Genomic DNA, 20518 nt, shown 5'->3' with positions numbered 1-20518 from the left:
TGAAAACATAAATGTCCATACTGTAAGTAGATGTTACTGTTTGAAACATTGTGTACATAGGTATTCTATGGCAACTCAAATGAATCTGACTTTATATTCTTTAATTAAGCATGTGTGTGATTCATTTGTAATAAGAACTATATAGCTTAGATAATAATTACTTGGGTTGAACATTTATTGAGGGCTTATCAAGAGCAAGATCCTATCTTGATAGCATGTTACTCACGGTCAACGTCCCTTTGTTAGTTTGTCACCCTGACCTCAGTGTAAGTGTGACTTCAGAGAGGACTTTCTTGAGGCCTCAATCCAAAATCATGCCCTTGTCTCTTCATCACATTACTCTGCTTACTACGACGTTAGTAATGCCTGATACTTTCTTGTGAATTTGTTTGACTTTTGTCAACATCTAACATGGAGACAGTCTTTCCTGTTCCCCCTATCAAATGATGAAAGTTAAGCTATTTAGTAACAACTTGACATCCTTTATCCAAGGAAGACAATCCAGGGATTGGGGGAGTACAGTGCCTCACGAGCACTGGAGCACTGATGCCAAGGAATCTGGGGCAAGAGCAAGCTTTATAGCTGGTAGAAGAGGCAACTTGGAAGTGCATGATTGCCAGAGGTACAAGGGTTTCCTCATAAGGCTAGCAGGGCCTACTTCCCAGGGTGAGGTAAGCAAGCTAAAGCTGAGCTGGAGCATTGGAATTGGTATGTGTTGTTTCCTTGACAGTTACTTCCCATAAAGGTTTCAGATTGTGACAGACCAGGCCACTGGGCCATCCTACATTTTGTGGCTCCAAAGCCATCAGTTAACTTTAACACCCCAGATCCTCAGAATGTGCATTTGTGAGAGCAGAGAATTTTCTTATCCACTGCTGAATCCTTGGTTGGTTAATAAATTATTAATAAATCAGTGAATTAAGAATGGGACCCTCTGGAGGCACCTGGGTGGCTCAGTGGGTTAAGCCTCTGCCTTCACTCGGGTCATGAACTCAGCGTCCTGGGATCGAGCCCCGCGTCGGCTCTCTGCTCAGCGGGGAGCCTGCTTCCCCCTCTCTCTCTGTCTACTTGTGATCTCTGTCTGTCAAATAAAAAAATAAAATCTTTAAAAAAAAAAAAAAAAGAATGGGACCCTCTGAATGTTGGAAGAATGTATGCATTAATATTTTAAAATTGAGAGATACCAAAATGCTAACAGGGTTGATACTGGTGATAGAAAACATTTTTATACTTGTTTGGGTTTTAAGGCGGGAGAAGAAAAAGTGTTCTACAGGAGGCAGAGCTGATTCATTTCCAGGAGTGGTAACACCTATCCCTATAAGTGAATGGTCCTGATAGTTCCCATGGTAGAACTGGGGTAAAGAGAGGGAAAGAATACCCTCCCTACTATGAAAAACACCCAAGATTGTCTGAATCCCAGTAGTAGGTGTTGTGATTCTACAAATTGAAGGATAAGGAAGAACTTTGTTCTAGAGACATGGTAGAGACCCATCGACCCATTATGTTCTAGTCTATTACTCAGAAAGGTATGCTGCTTACTTGTCACGTGATCTGATGTTTATAATATGATTTCCTTTATGGATTTTATCTTTCTATCAGAGATAAAACACCACCAGCCTCATAGTAACTATTATTTAATCATATGACTTTCAAATCATTTATTTAAACATTTTAGCCATTAATGTTTTATTTTAGAATGTGACACCTCATCATTTGTCACTTTAATACTGGTAGCTCAAAGATGGAAGCTGACTTAAATGAAATTTAATCAATCAACTGGAAATATGCTTAAATACATGTAAACTAGTTAACTGAAAAGTTGCAGAAAGTCAGAGGATATTAAGAGACTTTACTTAAACATCCCTCGTGCCTTTGAAATGAAACTAGTTTGAGGAACTGTTGACTTTGGCTTGACTCTCAATTTGGCTGAACTTGCAAAGATAATTCTCATTAGTCACTTTATATTGTTCTTGTTCTCTAAATTAACTCCCATTACCCAATCTTCCACGCAAGCAAAGAAAGCAGAAATGACCTGGAGTTACAGATTTCCAAATAACCTTTATAAACAGACAGGTATATCAATAAACATGTATGAGTTTCAATGTTCTTGAAATTATTTTTCAGAGAGAAAATGATGTTTAAAATTCTAATTTTGATATTCTTTAATTGCACCATTTTATGTATATTAAAGTACCTAGTAATTTAATTGGCATAGATTTTTTAACATAATATAAATACAAATCTTAGTATGTTTGACATTTAAAATGGCACTAGAGCTCATAGTTATAAGAGATCAAGGGTTCTCTATGTGCAGCCCTTGAAATAAATGACTTGTAACATAGAATTGTATCCCTAGGAATCTTAATCATTTTGTTTTAGATGTAATAAAAATAGCAAAGAGGCTAGATTTGATTCCAAGTCACACACACAACTCAGTGGGTGTGTGGCATATATTCATTTGATCTTATCTCCTCAGATGTGAAGGACCACTAGATGATTCACAAACTGTATTTATTTTTTCTTTCTCTAAATGATTATTTTAAATAAGATGATCTACCTTAATCTATTAATGAAAAAAGTTATGAAAGATGTTTGCATTTTTAGAAGTTGTAAAGTTTATGACTTAAAGTTTTTCATTTTATACCTGCAGATATGTCCCCTAATTCCACTTCTGGATGGTTCTCCAATCAAGGCTAAGATTTTTATTCAAATAACTGCATTTATTTTTTTTAAAGATTTTATTTATTTATTTGACAGACAGAGATCACAAGGAGGCAGAGAGGCAGGTAGAGAGAGAGGAGGAAGTAGGCTCCCTGCCAAGCAGAGAGCCTGATGCGGGGCTCGATCCCAGGACCCTGGGATCATGACCTGAGTGAAGGCAGAGGCTTTAACCCACTGAGCCACCCAGGCGCCCCCAAATAACTGCATTTAATTGCAAAAGCATGTTTGGGTTTTTTCCTCATTGTTCTTCCTTTATAAACAATAGTCAATGCTTACTTTGACTCAGAGTGTCTACCAAAACATCTAAAAAAATTCTCATATTAAATATATGGGGAGGTGGGGAATAATGGTGGTGTGTGTTTTCCAACCAACACACAGACTTTCACTTCCATTCTTATTTCTCTTGCCATTCTCTTGTCAGGTTTTCTCTTTTTTCTCCACATACTTTGAAATATTATTTCCTAAACTTCCTGACTTACTGGGATCTTTCCTTGGAGCAAGAAGTTCTCCATCCTCAAATGGGAGAAGAGTCAAGTGCAGGGAAGACGAGTTGGGGCAAACCTTCATGAGCACTGTGGGAGACAAGCAGAATCAATGTTATCCCCATCGTCATCATGGGGAAAGAAGTAAAATGACTTGGGAAGATCACACTGTGAGCACAGATGAAGCCAGTGAGTGTCTCTTTCTCTTGGTGTGCTTCTATTTCCAATATCCAGCAGTGTCGGCAACAAACATTATTCTCACTTCTTACTAATCATCTACAGTGTAGAGACAGAGATAGCAGGACACTCATTTTATAGATGACTAATAAAAGATTAAGTCATTTTCTAAAGGATATTTAGCAAATGTGGCAACTATTCAGCACTTGAAGTAATTTTCAGCATGTTAAGTAAGACTCTAAAAGATACTCAGCAAATATGGTAACTCTTAACTTCACCACCAAAACCATCCTCAGATAAAATGTTAATCTATGATGATTTGGTAATTTTTGTGCTATGTAAGTTTTTGTGTGGAATATTCAAATACAGTTCAAAGTTTTGTTATACTTTTTTTTCAGTGCTTACTATCTCCCTAGCAATTTTATTCATCAAGATTCAGTGAGGCATAGGGACACCTGGGTGGCTCAGTTAAGCATCTGCCTTTGTCTCAGATCCTGATCCCAGGGTCTTGGGATTGAGTCCTGCGTCAGGCTCCTTGCTCAGCAGAAAGCCTGCTTCTCCCTCTCCCTCTGCCTGATGCTCCCCCTTATGCTTGTGCTCTCTCTCTCTCTCTGACAAATAAACAAATAAATAAAATCTTTAAAAAAAGAATCATAAGGCAGAAAAGCAGAGTATTTGAAGGGCTCTGACTCTATTACTATAAGAATATGTTTGTTTTTTTTAACTGAAGATAAGAATATCAAATTCTTTTTTATGTTGATCTAGTGAATGAACACTGGTATCCTTACTCAACTGTAAGCCAGAATATCTTGAAAGCCAAAAAGTTGATAAACCTAGAAATCTGAAAAGTTCTTCATACAGGCTTTTAAAAATCATAGGTACTAAAAAAACAACAACAAAAAACATGGCAGGAAGGTGAGGATTGGGTGCCGGTAGATGATTACCTTCTACATAAGAAAAAAATTGAGATTACTATAGCACCTATCATTGCCTGGCAGCAACTAACAATATCAAAAATGCTATTGTTGATTACAATTTAACTCTCACAAAATGACTCCAGTCTTACAAAACAACTCAGCATGGAAGATGGAAGAAATGCATTTCTACCCACCAATACATATGTCTGTGGAGGAGGAGCCATGTGAGGTAGAAAAGTGAGTGAAGAATTTTTTTTCATATGTCATCATCTAACAAGAAATTTCTAAAGCCACAGTCCCCATTGATCTTCACAGTTTTCAAAGTGCTGCTGTTAAAACAGTATCTTATAGTACCCTTGACAAGTTAATACTACATCAGTATGTGGGAATTTGGTTACTTATTGTCTCCACCAGAGGGTGTATAGACCCTGGGAAGAAATTTACAACATTCTTTCCCCCTTAGCTGTTCAAATAAAGTGAAAGAAGAATATAAAATTTACTTATTAAAATAAGAACTGGGAATTACCCAGACATCAATATCATGTAGCACTGCTTTTTCTGACCTGTAGTATACATAAGGAATACAGGGCTAAATATAATTCACATTTTCAGAAATGTAATGACATGAAATGAAAAATATTGATATTGATAATGTCATATAATAGGTGTTGGGGTTTTTTCAGTGTGATAGTGCCCAGATGTATAACATGTTTGTCATATGTCCATAGGCCATCCTCCCTGGAAAGTATTTAAAATGCCCCAAGTGTCTTAGCTCCCTTGATAATGCATTTTCCATTTTAATGCATTGCCCTACAAGGTTTGTCCTTTTTTTTTTCTTTTACCCACATCATATTCCCTCCCGTTTTCCTTGACTGAAAACTGATTACTTAAATTTCAATTCTTACAGTCACCAGTTCTTCCAGAATTGTGTGTGCAATTTTATGATCACCCAGCCCACTAATAGAAACAGAAGTGGCAGAATTATAAAATTAAAATGGAGAGGATTTGTGTAAGAGTTGGATGTCCTAAACTTCTCATCATGCCTCCACCACCAACTCTCTAAGTCCCAATATTCTTATCTCCGGAACAGAGATTAGAACGTGGTCCTCCAGTTCTTAATTCTGATTCTTTCCATGGAATTAAGTGCTGACCAACATAACATGCTGACCATTTGTTGGTATCATGGAGGTAAAGATGGTCAAATGATACAACTCAGTGGAAACCAGTAGTAAATCCATAGAAGATATAACTTGTGTTGTTTATCCTCTTCCTTTTGGAATGGCTTTCTGGCACTACCCTACTGGTAAAAGAATTTGAGAATTCTTACTAAAAGCATTTTTAGTCTAATAATAGTTATAGACCAGCTGGTAAAGTATAGTGTTAACAAATAGGTTAAAGATAATCTCACATGTCAATACAGTGTTCCTAGTTTAATAGCTTTTTTAAAAAAAGTATGTTAGTGTCTAACTGTACAGATCTAGTCAACAAGAATGATGGTGTCTTCATAAAACATTTTTTAAATGTAGAATATTTAATGATGTGGAACAATTCATGATAAGAACAACGTCAGATTAGAAATGATTTACCATAGGATGACAGGAAATACCACAGGATTTACTTAGGAAATACTAAACAAACCAACAAACTTCTTATCATCTCTTATCCAAATTTCAGTCTCTAATATTTTTCCTCACTAAAAAGTCACCAGAGCCCCCTTCAAGAAATGGCTGGTTTCAGGTTCAGGAAAGGGAAGTACAAGGTGAGTCCAGGGTATCTTGTGACTAAAAATAAAGAAGTTTTCAATGACGAATGGATTTAAGAGCCGGGCTGATGTGATTCCCACTGACACCAAATCGGCATCAAGATTTTAGTTAACTGAGGACACCTGGGTGGCTCAGTCAGTTAAGCATCTGCCTTTGGGTTGGGTCATGATCCCAGGGTCCTGGGATTGAGTCCTGTGTCTGTTTCTCCCTCTCCCTCTGCAGCTCTTCCTGCTTGTGCTCTCTCTCTTTCTGTCAAATAAACAAAATCTTAAAAAAGGTGGGGGGGATTTTAGTTAACCAAAAGACATTGGGTCTACAAAGATTTCCTAAGTCCTTCATGACTACCACATGAGCCATTAAAACTTCTTTGTCACCATTTGAGGAAGCCATTAAACCAACTCCTCAGTTTGAAAACTGATAAGTAAAGGGAAGCATTACACTTTTACTCTGCCTTTCACATAGACCTTTATTTCTAATAACCAGTAGTCCTAGCAATAAGTGAAAGCTGTACTTTACAGAAGAATGCCAGCTAATAAATGTTGATAATGATAGAAATATAAAATTTTGCACCATTTGAAGTCCCGAATGAAATTACTATCTCAGACAAGGATTATCAGCTGATATTAAAATTATCGAATGATTGATCTATGTTGTTTGCCCAGGGCACATCAAAAAATATACTCTCATCACAAGGGGGAAACCATGATTGCACAATGGAGAATAAGGCCATCATCACCCTAATTCATTGACCAAACTTATCACCCCCAGTGGTGGAACAACTAGGAACTACACATCTTCTAATGGGGTGGCTGTGGCGTAGATATATGTCTACACATGGTGTACTCTCAACTAAAATATTTGACTTGAATCTGTCAAGTCTTTATATGTAACTTTAACTTAACAGGAAATATATAAAAGAATAAGTTAAAATTTGTCCAAAAAAAAAAGGAATCAGAAAAATCTAGAAGATGAAAAGTATTACATGACAGATCCATATCATGAAAAGAAGAGATTCTTCTAGAGTAAAGAAGGGGTAAAGTATACAGCTATGGGAATGTGCACTGGAGTAGATTCTGATTTGGATAAACCCACTCTAGATGGTATTTTGAGGGCAACTTGTGAAATATGGACTGGGCACATTGAAAATTATGATTAGTTTTGTGAAATATGATTAATATTTTTAGCTATGAAGAAAAAACTTTTTAATCCATAACAAGGTATTCAAAATGTTAATGCTTGTTAATTACAAAAATGGTAATGGTCGTGGAGTATAGGCTTTGGTTTGATCCCCGGCTTCACCATTTACCAGCTGGTCAAGGCATGCAAACTCTATGCCTGAGTTACCTCGTTATGTTATAATGGCAATTATATGAGATGAGATGATGCATAGTTTAACAACTATCTACTGCAATTTCCCCATTAACTTCCTGATGGTTCATCTATTTTTCTATCCTAAATTTTCAAAAATCTCTTCTTTGTTCCTTTGTTGTAAGCTTTCACTTGACTTCATTCTGATTTCCACTCAAGATTCTTTTGTTCCCTCTGCACTGTGAGGACTCTGAAATTATCTTTTGTTATCTCTGCACCACTGAGTACTCTGATTACATAATCACTCACTCTTCTTAGGACTTTTTGTCACTGAAGAATTCAACAGTCCCTGCCACTGTGTCATTTGGTGACTGTTCATTTAGGACAATATCTTTTTTCTTACTGACTCTTCATAATGTCCTTCAGCTGTTTATTTCCTAAAATAGTCCTGCCTGATTTATTCCCATCCATTTGTTCAATCTCTCCCCTTCTCCCCCTCCCACTGTTTCTCATTCTGTTTCTTTCTATCCATGAAAGAGATGTAAGGGAGAACAGTTTTTCTCCTTGAACATTCCTATACTTCTCTTGTCTTCCTGACTCCTTTATCTTGCTCTTCAGGGGAAACTGAATCAAGTGTCCTTTGTGTAAACCTTGAACTACCTTGCTGTCCACTCTCCAATTCTCTCCCAAGTGTGGGCCCTGACTTTTATTACCTTTAATGATCAGAAGCAGCCATGATAAGGTCTTCCTTAACCTCTTCTTTCTTTTTTCCTTCCTTCCTTCCTTCCTCCCTTCCTTCCTTTCTTTCTTCCTTTTCTTTTTCTCTTTCTTTAGATTTTATGTATTTATTTGACAGAGAAACAGAGCACAAGCAGGGGGAGCAGCAGAGGGAGAAAAGCAGACCCCCCTCCAAGCAAGGAGCCCAGTAAGGGGCTCCAGTCCAGTACCCTGGGATCTTGATCTGAGCTGAAGGCAGATACTTAACCGATTGAGCCACCCAGGCGCCCCAACCTCTCCTTTCTTAACTAAATCCAAAATACTTGTTGTGATCTCTAATTTTCAGACTTTTCAGTCTCTGGAGGTTGTGATGAATGGATCCTAATTTGCATATAACTGGCTTGCTTGCTTTTCCAGCCATGTATTTAACTATCTCATTTGATTACAGCTACTTGCCCTCCTCTCCCACCTGTCCCTCATTTGCAGAGGAGGAATTCCTTCCCATTCTTTCATCACACTTATTTTTTCTGTTCCTGCAATTTCTGTGCAAAGAACAGAAACATTCTATTTTCTGGAGCACATTCACCCAAGAAAACCAATTCTGATGAAGAACCCACTTTGAGAAATTAAATGAAAATGATGATATGGTAAAGGCAGTTCATTCCTTTAAAAGCTCCTACTTGTTTCTTTAGGGATCTGAATATATAGATCAGTATATAGTTAGAGTCACTAATACATGACAAACTGAGCTGTTTAGATCACAAGCCACCAGAGATCCTCTCTACCTCCAGTGTAAGAAAGTCAGCTGTTTATTGATTGGGGTGGGGGGGCACGTTATTGTGCTTCTGGTTCCCTGTGCCCTCGCCATCCCCAAGGGGTCAGGTCTCAGCTTCATCCCTTGCACTCTTGCTTGTCCTAAGTGGCCCCAGAAAAGAGACTCAGAGCTCTAGTATCTTCATTTGTAAAATCAAAAAGAAGCGAATAGTACCTCCGAAGGGTAAGATAATTAAAAGTTATGTAAAGATACTTATGTATCTCTCTCAGAGAGAGAAAGAGAGCGCAAGCAAGAGACACACGTAAAATCCTTCTACCAGGAGTAACTGTGATTTCCCATCCTTCTAACTTCTACATGAGATTGGTTCTAACTTCTATTTCATGTCCTATGGAAGTCAAAACCCCTTCCCAACATTTCTCCACATTGGTTTTATCTTCTTGAGCATACTTACTCTAAGCTCCTTACTTCTAATTAATCAGTTCGATTTATGAAGAACCATCCCACTGGTCCTCATAAGTGGTTCCTATTCTACACAATATTGACACAGATGTCGAACTTGGACACTTTCCATGGTTTCATCGCCCTACCTTCACCCAAAACCAAAGCCCAGGAAAAACAAAACCCCGCATGCAAACCTTTCCTTCGGCAGCCAACTTGAATAAAAGAGGATTGCAGAGGGAGAGGAGAAAAATATCACAACAATGCAACAATTTCAGTCGAGCACTCAGCAAGTCCTACACCATCCATCCCTAGGTTCTTTGGCCCTCTTGTCCCGAGCTACAGCTACACCTCCAGGCTTATGCCATCGTGCCAGCTTTCTCCTCCTGGGTAGGAAGTTAGCGCTCCCTACCACTCCAAATTTTCTCTCCAGGTAAAGCCAGTTCCCTCTTTTCTTTGTCTAATTACATATTTGGCCCCTTCACCAAGCCAACTGAGGTCCTTAGTAGAAAAGGGTGAGGAGTTCATCCCATAGGATTTGTTTTCCTTGGAAGTTGTAGATAGCATTTTCCCCATACATTACATAATGGTTTGAGTTCTTAATGAAAGTATGGCTACAGAATCAGGTTTTTTTTTTTTTAAGATTTTATTTATTTATTTGACAGAGAGAGATCACAAGTAGGCAGAGAGGCAGGCAGAGAGAGAGGAGGAAGCAGGCTCCCCGCTGAGCAGAAAGCCCGATGTGGGGCTTGAACCCAGGACCTGGGATCATGACCTGAGCCGAAGGCAGCGGCTTAACCCACTGAGCCACCCAGGCACCCCAGGTTTTGTTTTTTTTTTTTTTAAATGCCATTTACCTAGAGTTTATAGACATAAGACTAGGGAACTACCTCAAAATAAATACAAGAAGTAGAACACACAGGGTCAAGGTTATGTGCAAGTGCAGTTTGGTTTCAATGTTCCCAAATAGCTGTAGTGATTTAAAAAGAGGGAGAGAGAGAGAGAGAGACCTTGATAAATACTGTTCAAGGTCTACTCTTATCAGTAAATGGCCTTGATCTTGGCTATTGGGTCCAGAGTTGAACAGGCTATGTATATAACCCCTGGCTTATGTTGACTTTGGAAGCTTTATACCCCTTCAGTGACAAAATGCTTGCCATTTCCAAATTTTCTAATATATATACAATGCACGCTTTACTTCTATTAATTCTTTGTCTCAAGAGATAGAGTTATGAGTTTAACTACCCTTTTGTTTAAGCCTATTATTTATAAGCTTTGAAAAGTATGCCATTTCAAGGTGAACAAAACAAGGAGAGGGAAATAATCTCAATTCAAATAATATCATCTCAATAGAACCACCTTTGGGGTCCTCCTTTGAGAGAGATTTTTTTAAACACATAGTACCTAATGTGTGGCCAATATCAGGTGAACCCAAGGTGAACTGGAGGCTAGGGTGTGGAGAAAGTTCTTGCTATCTTTCTTTGAACTTCAATTAAGCAACCAACAAAAATAGCATGTCCTGTGCCTTCAGATGCTTGAACCAGTTTTTCAATTAAGTTTTGGTAGATTAACACCATGGCAATGAGCTTGTTGGGTTACGTGTTTAAAATTTAAAGTTATCTATTTCTCAGGGGCGCCTGGGTGGCTCAGTTGGTTAAGCCTCTGCCTTCGGCTCAGGTCATGATCCCAGAGTCCTGGGATCAAGCCCCACGTCAGGGCTCCCTGCTCAGCAGGGAACCTGTTTCCTCCTCTCTCTTTGCCTGCCTCTCTGTCTGCTTGTGATCTCTGTCAAATAAATAAAATTAAATTTTAAAAAAACTGTTAAAAAGTTATCTATTTCTCAAATGTTCATGTCTCATATGGGTTTCTGTAGAAGCAATGTGGTATATAGACACAGCATGGCTTAGAGGAAGGAAATGACTATAACCCACAGCCTTGTCTTTTTTCCACCACTTGCCATCAGTGGGACACTGGGCAAATCACTTCATCCCTCTAAAGTGCTAAACAACATAAGAAATGATTATGCCTCTGCTGTCTATTGTTTTGAGGACTTTCTTGCTTTCCTGACCACTCTCTGTGAAATAGGGATCATTCTTTTCAGTTTTTCTAAAATTTGTTTACATCTTAAGGGGTCTAGCACTTTTTAAATAAGTAGAATTCGATGAAAAATAAAGCTATTCTGTTGATAACTGTCATGATCTTAGAGTCATCTCCAAAGCTCCTGTCGACATTCAACCATAATAATAACATGCTGACTTAGAAGCCTACTGATTTCTCCCGAAATAGAAAATCAATGTAGATCAGTCCTCCTGAAGATTCTTCCACCTTTGGAATGTTTTGATGATTTCTTGAGGATTGTGATCAGAATGGCAAGAGAGAAACCAAATATAGAGACAACATGTTAGTCATTTATATCCTTAATTAAGAATTATTTGAGGGGTGCCTGGGTGGCTCAGTGGGTTAAGGCTATGCCTTCGGCACAGGTCATAATCTCAGGGTCCTGGGATGGAGCCCCACATCGAGCTCTCTGCTCAGCAGGGAACCTGCTTCCCCCCCCTCTCTCTGCCTACTTGTGATCTCTGTCTGTCAAATAAAGAAATAAAATCTTTTTTTAAAAAAAGGATTAGTTGAATTTTCCTTTGAATGAGTTATCTTAGAACTGTTTGGGCATATCCAAGCTCGTAGATGGATGTAACCTATTATATGCAGAAAGCAGGCTTTCTGTGAGGGCAACTCTGCTTCTAGCCCAGCATTTTATAACCCAGTTTCACTTCTGGCCAAACAAATCATGGCCCACCCAGACTCAAGGGGAGGGGAACTGACTCCACCTCTCAAAGAGAAGAGTATCATCTTTAGTTGGCCACAAGTTCATTTTCCAGAAACATCACTCTCCAACCTTTTTACCTCAAATGACATTTCAGAAAGCCATAATGGATTGGAAGAGTAACATAGGCAGGATTTGATCTAAGATACAGAGAAATTGTATCTTTGTTTTGGAGGTAAGCATACCCTAATGTAATATAATGTGGAATAACATAGCACAATGTGAATGCCCTATTTTAAGGATCCACTTTCCTTGTTAATGTGGCTTCAGAAAATTCCCACTTCAGGTTAGGATAAGTTATTTCATTAATATTGTGGGTGGTTGGATAGGGAGAAGAAATAAAAATTCTTCCAAAAAGAACTAATGTTTATGTTTGTATCCAACAGTCACACTGAATGTGAAAAATCATGTCTCAGAGTCTGGTAGTTGTGTTTTATTGAGTTTAATAAGCAACTAAGGTGCCTTCTTATTTTCAGTCTAGAGTAGCATCTGAGGACATTGCCTTGATGTTCAAGGCTTTGCAGATAAAATCATCAGGCTACAAAACAACAACAACCAGTGCAGAACTGCTCCATCTTTTCAGAGCTACAGGTTACACAAACTTGATTTGTCACCTTTGGAATCTAGCCATTGACAGAGGTAATTGTTCTGTGACCAGGCCCCGCAAATGGGAGCTGCCCAGCAGGTGTACCATGAATAGGTGACTAGAGTGCAGAGACAGACAGGACTGGGAAAGCTGGCTGAGTGCTGGAATAGTTAGAGCCCTCAGCCCAACTCCACAACCAATGACTTCCAGCTTCAAGCAGGCCCTTCCAGTTACCCTCATGTGTCTAAAATAGAATAATTTTTCTATGTGTACCAAGTTAAGGGAAAAAATAAAAAATGACCAGCCTAGCTAATAGCTATCATCACATTTTTAAGCATCCAGGTTAGAAGGTCATCTAGTCTAATATCTAGACTAATCTATCAAAAAATGTATTCGTTTTCTAACAACAGCAATGCTCTAGAACATTGTCTCACCAGTTGATTTTTTTTTTTTGTAATTTTGGTAAAATACACAATAAAATTTACCATCTTAACCATTTTTAAGTGCACAGTTAGTAGTGTTAAGTACATTTATATTGTTGGGCAACCAATTTCCAGAACTCTTTTCATGTCACAAAACTAAAATTCTGTATCCCTTAGACAACAACTCCCTATGGCCCCCTCCCCCAGTCCCTAGCAACCACAATTCTCTTTTCTGCCACTATTTGAATTTGACTTCTCGAAGTACCTCATGTGAGTGGGATTGTACAGTATCTGTTTCTCGTGACTGGCTCATTTCACTTAGCATAATGTCCTCGAGATTCATATGTGTTGTAGCATGTGTCAGAATTTCCTTCCTTTTAAAAATTGAGTGGTATTCCATCATATGTGTCTACCACATTTGTTTAACCTACCTATGTTTTATGCATGTTTTTATTATTGATACAAATTTACCTGACCTTCTGGAGCAAGATCAGGGTATCTAGAGCCATTGCATTATGACTTACTGTCATTTCTTATCCCTCTTAAGTAAATACATCTGCTCAAAAGTCAGCCACAATATTGGGGGTTTTTCTGAGAGGGTGCTTTTTTGTTTGTTTTTGCTCTTGCCTTGGTAATGTTAATGGGTGTTATCTAATAAAAATGGGACAAAAATTATTAGAACTCTAGTCCAGGCCAAAGAACTTGAGTGTCTATGACATTGGTTGGAATACCTCACTGGTTGGATTCATTCTAGGATTATATCAGTGAAGACTCTTGGTTGCCAAGGCCTCGGGGCATCTCAGAGAATCTAAAGAAAATCTAAGGAGTAGAAAGGGAAGCATGTATCTGAGCTGCAGGAGCAGCTGGACCAGGAATTCAAATGGCATCAAGACCTCTCTTGAATATCTACTTTTCTCTTGTCTGCCAGCCTCATCCTTCTCTCTTTCTGTATCCTGGCCTTCTCCACATGGCAGGAAGTAAAGTCACTTCAGGACATAACTGAACAACCTTCAGCTCCTCACTGACTTTAGCAGCCTTCGAGGAACTCAGACTCCCCAGAGCCCACTTCAGATATAACCACGAGGACGATGAACACCCTGTCATGAGGGGATCCCAGGGCCTGGAGAACACGGACAAGGGATTCTCCACCGAGAACCTGATCAAGGCCTTCTTGAGGGGCTGCATACACGCCACCAGATACACAATCCTTACAGCCCCTGCCCTGAAAGATTCCATCTTTGTAGAGAAGCAATGGCTGCTTGGTGTCCTCTTTTTCTGAGTGGGAGTTTTTATTGCAGTTACCAAGCCTTACTTTGCCATGTTCTCAGCCAGAACATAACACAAGCAGAGCCACTGTGTGTTGTCATCTTTTCACGGTATCTCTGATGATACAGCTCCATGTGTCTGATTCCTCTGTCCCAATGACCATCCCCTGTCCTGCTTCCCTCCTTCTGCTCACAGAGGGCTGGGACAGCAGGAAAAGGGGTGCTCCACTTGTCTCCCCTTACCTGCTTTGTCAAAGTCAGCTGGCATGCCTCTGATCCTTCTTTCCTCAGAAAGCGTTCCTTTGCCATCTAATTAAGGGCTAGTGAGCTGAGACGTAGCTTGTGGCTTCCCAACATCCTTAGCATGTGAGTGCTGGTCTGTTGTGATCTGGCCCTGCTGGAACATCCAAAATTAATCATCCATCCTCAGCACACTCCCATCCCACAACCAGCTGTTCCTAAACTTCATCTGCCTTTCCCTTCTCGCCAACAGTAGCAGGTGTTTGGGGCTTTGCACTAAGGCTTTCAGGGCACAGATCATTCCTGGCCATGAGTCACTTAATTTCTCTCAATCTTAGTGTCCTCATCCAGAACAACAACAACAAAAAAGATATAACAGTATAAACCTCATACAGCAATCGAGAGAGACAGGTGAGGCAATCTGTGAGAGCCCTCAGTGCAGTGTCTATCTAACCCATAGTAAGCAGGCAATCCATTTACCATTAGTAGTAGTCCCAGTTCAAAATACTGGGTGGAATTAGACACCGGAGAGTTCAATCTGATGTAATAAATCAAGAGATGTGATCTATGAAAATCTTAATAGAATTCCTGTCACTTCCTGTCACTAAATTTCATTAATTGTAATTACTTCTAGGTGATTCCATTCTCCTGGATATTCTCATGGGTTGGGGGGTTGGAGTAAAGGGTTGGAACCTCTTTGGAATCCTCATTCCTGCTATGACTTGAAAAAGATGTATTCTAGGAGATGTGCCTCTGTGTCTTATGTGATGATCCTTATTAAGAAGTTGGAGGTTGACCTCTGATTTCTCTTGTTCCTACACTTTCCAGCCTCACAGGTCAATCACAAGACTGTTTTCTTTGCTGGCAATTGCATGGTTTTCAGGGCTGGTGGGAGGCATACCTGTACCCTAAAATCAATAATGACTTGCAAAGATATGTTTACTTTGACTTTAGTTCTATTGGAATTCTGTAACCTTGGGCAGTTCTCAAATATATTTTTTCTGAAGGGCAAAGTCAAGAGGTTCCCCATCCCCTATCCTCTTCTTAGGAGTAGAGATAGAGGACCATCAGAAACAGGACAAAGCTGCTGCTCTGTGGGTTCTGAGAATTTCAACTTGTGGGACTTTCGTGGTGAGATTTTAAGTTCCTCCCGTCAACATCTCGCTGTCCATCCACGGTCCTCTACCATGAGAGTGGCACGCTGGCCATGCTCTCTCTGGGCAGCCATTTATAGTTCTGCCATTTTGGTTTTCTTTCACTACTACCCCTCTGTGGATCACGCACATGACAAAGATATTACCTACTATGTAAACCCGTACAGGAAGTTCTCATTCTTATCCCCCATGATATTCTGAAACCTGGAGCATTAAGCAATCTCTTGTAATAATAATCACGATTTCTATAAGGCTCATTTAGGGCTGCTGTGCAGTGCTTTAAGTACTCACTGATGACTCGTGGCACCTCTGTGAGGTGACTGCTTTGTTATCTCCTTTTCAAAGGTAAGGAAATTGAGCCACAGAGAGATCGAGATCATGAGGCTAGTTAAGTGGAAAAGCTGAGAAGCAAATGCAGGTATCCTGGTTCCAGAATCAGACTGCTAGCCCCTGTTTTAGCCCCTAAAATGGCCCCAGTGATCCCTGCCTTCTGACCTTCAGGCCCCCATGTGGGAGCTGAAGATTTTGACTTGCCTCTAATAAATAGAACAACAGAAGTGACGAGATATTACTTCTGAGGTTAGGATATAAAACAATGGCAGGTTCCATTTGAGGCACTTCTTCTCGCTCTCTCGGGTGACTCATGCAGGGAAAGCCAGACTCCATGGCACGCAAGAGCCCTGTAGAGAAGCCCACAGGAATAAACTGAATACAAATTTCTAAATCTGCCAACAGCTATGGGAGTGAGCCTGGCAGCAGATTCTTCAGCCCCAGTCTGACCTTGAGATGACTGCAACCTTGGGGAAGACCTTGAGCCACAGGTACCCCACTAAGAGGTCTGGACTCCTGGCTGGTAGAAACTGTGAGTTAATATTATCATAAGCTACTAAGTTTGGGGGTAATTTGCTATATTGCAACAATACAACCGCTATACTATACTGGGGGGTTTTTTGTTTTGTTTTGTTTAAATAATACAAGATATTACAATGAAAATTTGTATTTCTTTCTTTTGTAATTTTTATTTTTTTATTATATTATGTTAGTTACCATACAGTACATCATTAGGTTTTGATGTAGTGTTCCATGATTCATTTTTTGTGCGTAACACCCAGTACTCCATGCAACATGTGTCCTCCTTAATACACAAAGAGAATTTGCCTTTCTTAATAAAGCCTGTAGTTAGCAGCAGCACTTAGCTATTTGTGGCGCTTGTATTGATGGCTTATTCCAAGCAAGTCTTTTTGTTCCTATTTAAGCAGAATTACTTCTGTAACAACTTCATGATTGATTTTTTTTTTAATGTATCACAGACTCTGAAATTCTAAATTTCTTCACTGCTTCCTGATATTGAATTCCTCTCTCAAAGAAACCCATTTGTCATGCCTAACTCACTGGGATTATGTGGACAACTTTTGGTTACTGAGGAGTGATCACTCTGTATGGTATAGGCTCCATGAGATTGTGTAGTAGGAAGAATCACCCATAGGGCAACCCAGTCTGCCTTTCCCATCTGGTGTTTTCAGTGTCTTTTTTTTTTTTTTCCACTTTCTTTTCTCTTTTTCGTGTGTGTGTGTGTGTGTGAATCTGTGAGTGTGTCTGTGTACAGGATATCTATTTATAATTTTCTCATCTGGTACAATGAACATATTCTGACCTGAAACTTTCCCCTAGATTCCTACAAAATGATCAAATGATTTTCATTCAGGTTCACTAAATTTTTTTGTATTTATCAGGTTAGCTTAGAAATGGTGAGGGACTATGATGGTCTTGTCCATCTGATTTGTACATATTGTAAATGAATTTGAGCTAAGAAACTCTTTAACATATTTATCAATAGAAGCCAAGGATGTATATGAACCATGAGTTATCAGCCTCTGTTCCTTTAGTCTTTGCCCCATAATCACGAGAGAATCCCCTCCTTTGAGGATTTACCATCACAATTTTGTTGGATATCTAGGAGGGCCCCTCCACCATCCAGAACATTTAGTAATCATGGTTATGCCAACTGATACTCTTGTGCAAGAGCAAGGCACTTACCTAGTGGGTGGACACCTGAACATCAGCCCAACATCAATATGTTAATGCTTTGCAGCAAGCATATTTTATAGAGGAATCCTACGTGGCAGTGGTATTTATAAGTTGATGTGGTCTTAGAAACATCTTTGAGTACCAAGGGGCCAGTTAACCTGTTTGGTTTTGTTGTTCTTTTGTTTATCCTCAAAGTCCTTTGGCTTGGATCATGTTTAGTTTGCCATCAAGCCTGGAGATTGTTCATTCTATGAAAATACCTTTTCCTTGCTCTTTTTAAATAGAAGATGCAAAAGTTTACTTAAATTGTATGTGTGTGCACATGCATGTTAACCATGCCTTGTTGGGGCAGGGCTTCAGTTTTTTACATTCTTACCCATCAGCCTTGCCACTGCCCTCAAATGACTTTAGATTCAAAAGCTGATTTACCAAGGGTTGTCTGAGTGGCTCAGTCGGTTAGGTGTTAGACTCTTGATCTTAGCTCAGATCTTGATCTCAGGGTCATAAGTTCATGCCCAGTGTGGAGCCTACTTACAAAAAAAAAAAAAAAAAAAAAAAAAAAAAAGGCTGATGTACCAAAGATGGAGCAACGGTTACATCATTTCACCAAGAGTAACCAAGGTGAATACTTCGCAAGCAACTGTTGACCCTACATCTCCTGCCAAAATTTCAAACACCATGAGACAGCATTGGAAGACGTCCGGTGAAAGTTGTTAGTTTGGAGCACTGAGGGCCTAGGGTTGCTTTACAGGATTTATATGGCACATGAGGGTTGATAAGGGCAAACAATTTTTTGATGAATAAAGCAAAAAGCTTGTTTTGTAAGTGAGCAGTCAAATAGAAGAGGCAACTTTCGTGTCCCTGAAACAGGGCCAGCCTCCAAAGGACATTTGTCTCCAGGCCCAACTGCAGGGCCTTAGGAAGACAGCCTCATCCATCTGCCACTTGAAATCCTCTGATATAGGATGAGGTCCGTTCGCTTGGAAATTAGAAGTTACATTTTAAATACTTGCTCCTCCCCTCAAAAAATGCATCATGTTATTTTAAATCCAGTCTTAGGTATATGCAGTGTTGGAATTTGATCTGTCTGGACTTCTGAAACAATTGAGCTCAACTCTGAACTCTTCGAAAGCAGGATTGGGTCTTTCGTCTCTGTAAATTACCATTCCCGGCACCATGTCCAGGCAGGCTGAATTCTCAGCAACTCTTGACTCATTCGTGAGTCAAAGATGGACATAGGAAAATGAGGAGGGGACCACCAAAGATAAGCTTCACTTCATAATTTCACCTTGCCTTGTTCTCATGTGTCAGGCTAACATCATGTTGGATTAGTCCAGCAGTTCAACAGGGGTCCATCTTATTGCAGGAATGCTATAGGCTCTCGGTAGTTATGATATTTGCTATAATTAGCTGCTAAAAGACCCATGGCCCGTCTGTAAATACGAGGTACCAGATGAGACAAAGATTTGTTCTGTGACCCTACTAATCCCACAAATACCGGCTTATCCATTGGGTGATGGGAGTGGGGAGAGGCCTCCTTATGTGAAGATATTTATGCCATCTTTCTTACTCTTGGGGCACTGAACAAATGGGTAAGTGGATCACAAAGCAGAAAGGGTCAGGATCAGATCACATCAAGCTGTCACCTATGTTCTAAGAGGAGAGCTAAGCGCTGAATGGGAGAAAGGGCTGAGAAAGAGTTGTTGCTGGTGCTTCTTAGCCTCTTTCCTCGTCTCAGGGTTGCACACCTCTTTCCCTAGAAAGCAATTGACCTAACACCAGCCATTACTGGAATGTGCTGCTTGGGGGTCTCATTCCTGTTCCCTTCACAAAGAGCTGATCAAAGGATTAGAGGAATTTTGGTAAATACAATTCTCTTCACTTTTTTGCATTTCAGTGTTTTCCATTGGCCCTCATGGGTTGCCTACCAAGGCACCTGCCCAGCTGACCATCCCTTCCCTTGACTTTGATTCTGAGGGGAGCTAGAGTGGAGCACAGAGCTACCCTCATCTGAGAACTGAGAAGCAAAGCCTCAGAATAGAACTTTGTGAAGTTGCTGTAAACTTTTGGGAAACAAGGTATGTGGGGGACTATTTGGAATGAGTTAGCACATGGGACCGGTTGGAATTTAAGATAAGTCTTTATGAAAGCAAATGTCAAGGAAGGTTGGAAAGGAAGTAAATAAGGAGGAAAACATACAACAGTGAGGCGCTTTCAGTATTAGAAAAGGCTGGGATATGCCCGTGTTTTGGTGGCATATATACAATAATGTACATTTATTTCTCACTGATGCAACACCTAAGGCGAGTCAAGCAGCCCTTGTCCGTCACATACTGGCCTCCAATGTGTGATCTGCAGTCACCACAGCGAGGGAAAAGAGAAGTGGCCAATCCTGAAGAAGTTTCCTTAAAGTCAGCCTGGGAGTGACTGACAGCACTAGTGACCTCATCCTGTTAACCTTCTGCTAACCCAGTCACCTGGCCCCAACTTCACCACAACAGAAGCCAGACCAGGTAATATCCCATGTGTCTAGAAAGAGAACGATGAGATGGAATTTTAAGACCTATAGCATTGTCTCTGCAACAATCTACCCTCTGAGCACCTCTAACAATTCTTTTGTTCTTCTCATTCATAGAACACATGACCCCTTCCCAAGGGAGGCTCCCTAGAGGACTGTAAACCCACTTCCAGCTGAAAGTCT

At 39.8% G+C, this 20518-nt stretch overlaps 1 long non-coding RNA gene across 1 annotated transcript; it reads left to right on the top strand.

Annotated features, from left to right (window-relative positions):
- Positions 1–4094: 4094 nt before the first annotated feature.
- Positions 4095–19993, top strand: LOC125099149 (uncharacterized). Its single transcript, XR_007127040.1, has 3 exons — positions 4095–4534; positions 16525–16651; positions 19715–19993. It is a non-coding gene; the product is annotated as an uncharacterized LOC125099149 (long non-coding RNA).
- Positions 19994–20518: the final 525 nt, after the last annotated feature.

The sequence above is a fragment of the Lutra lutra genome, chromosome 4 (genome assembly GCF_902655055.1).
Source record: "Lutra lutra chromosome 4, mLutLut1.2, whole genome shotgun sequence".
In the NCBI taxonomy this organism is placed as follows: domain Eukaryota; kingdom Metazoa; phylum Chordata; class Mammalia; order Carnivora; family Mustelidae; genus Lutra; species Lutra lutra.
Note: the sequence above shows the minus strand (reverse complement) of the source record. Positions and strands in the feature narration are given on the sequence as shown.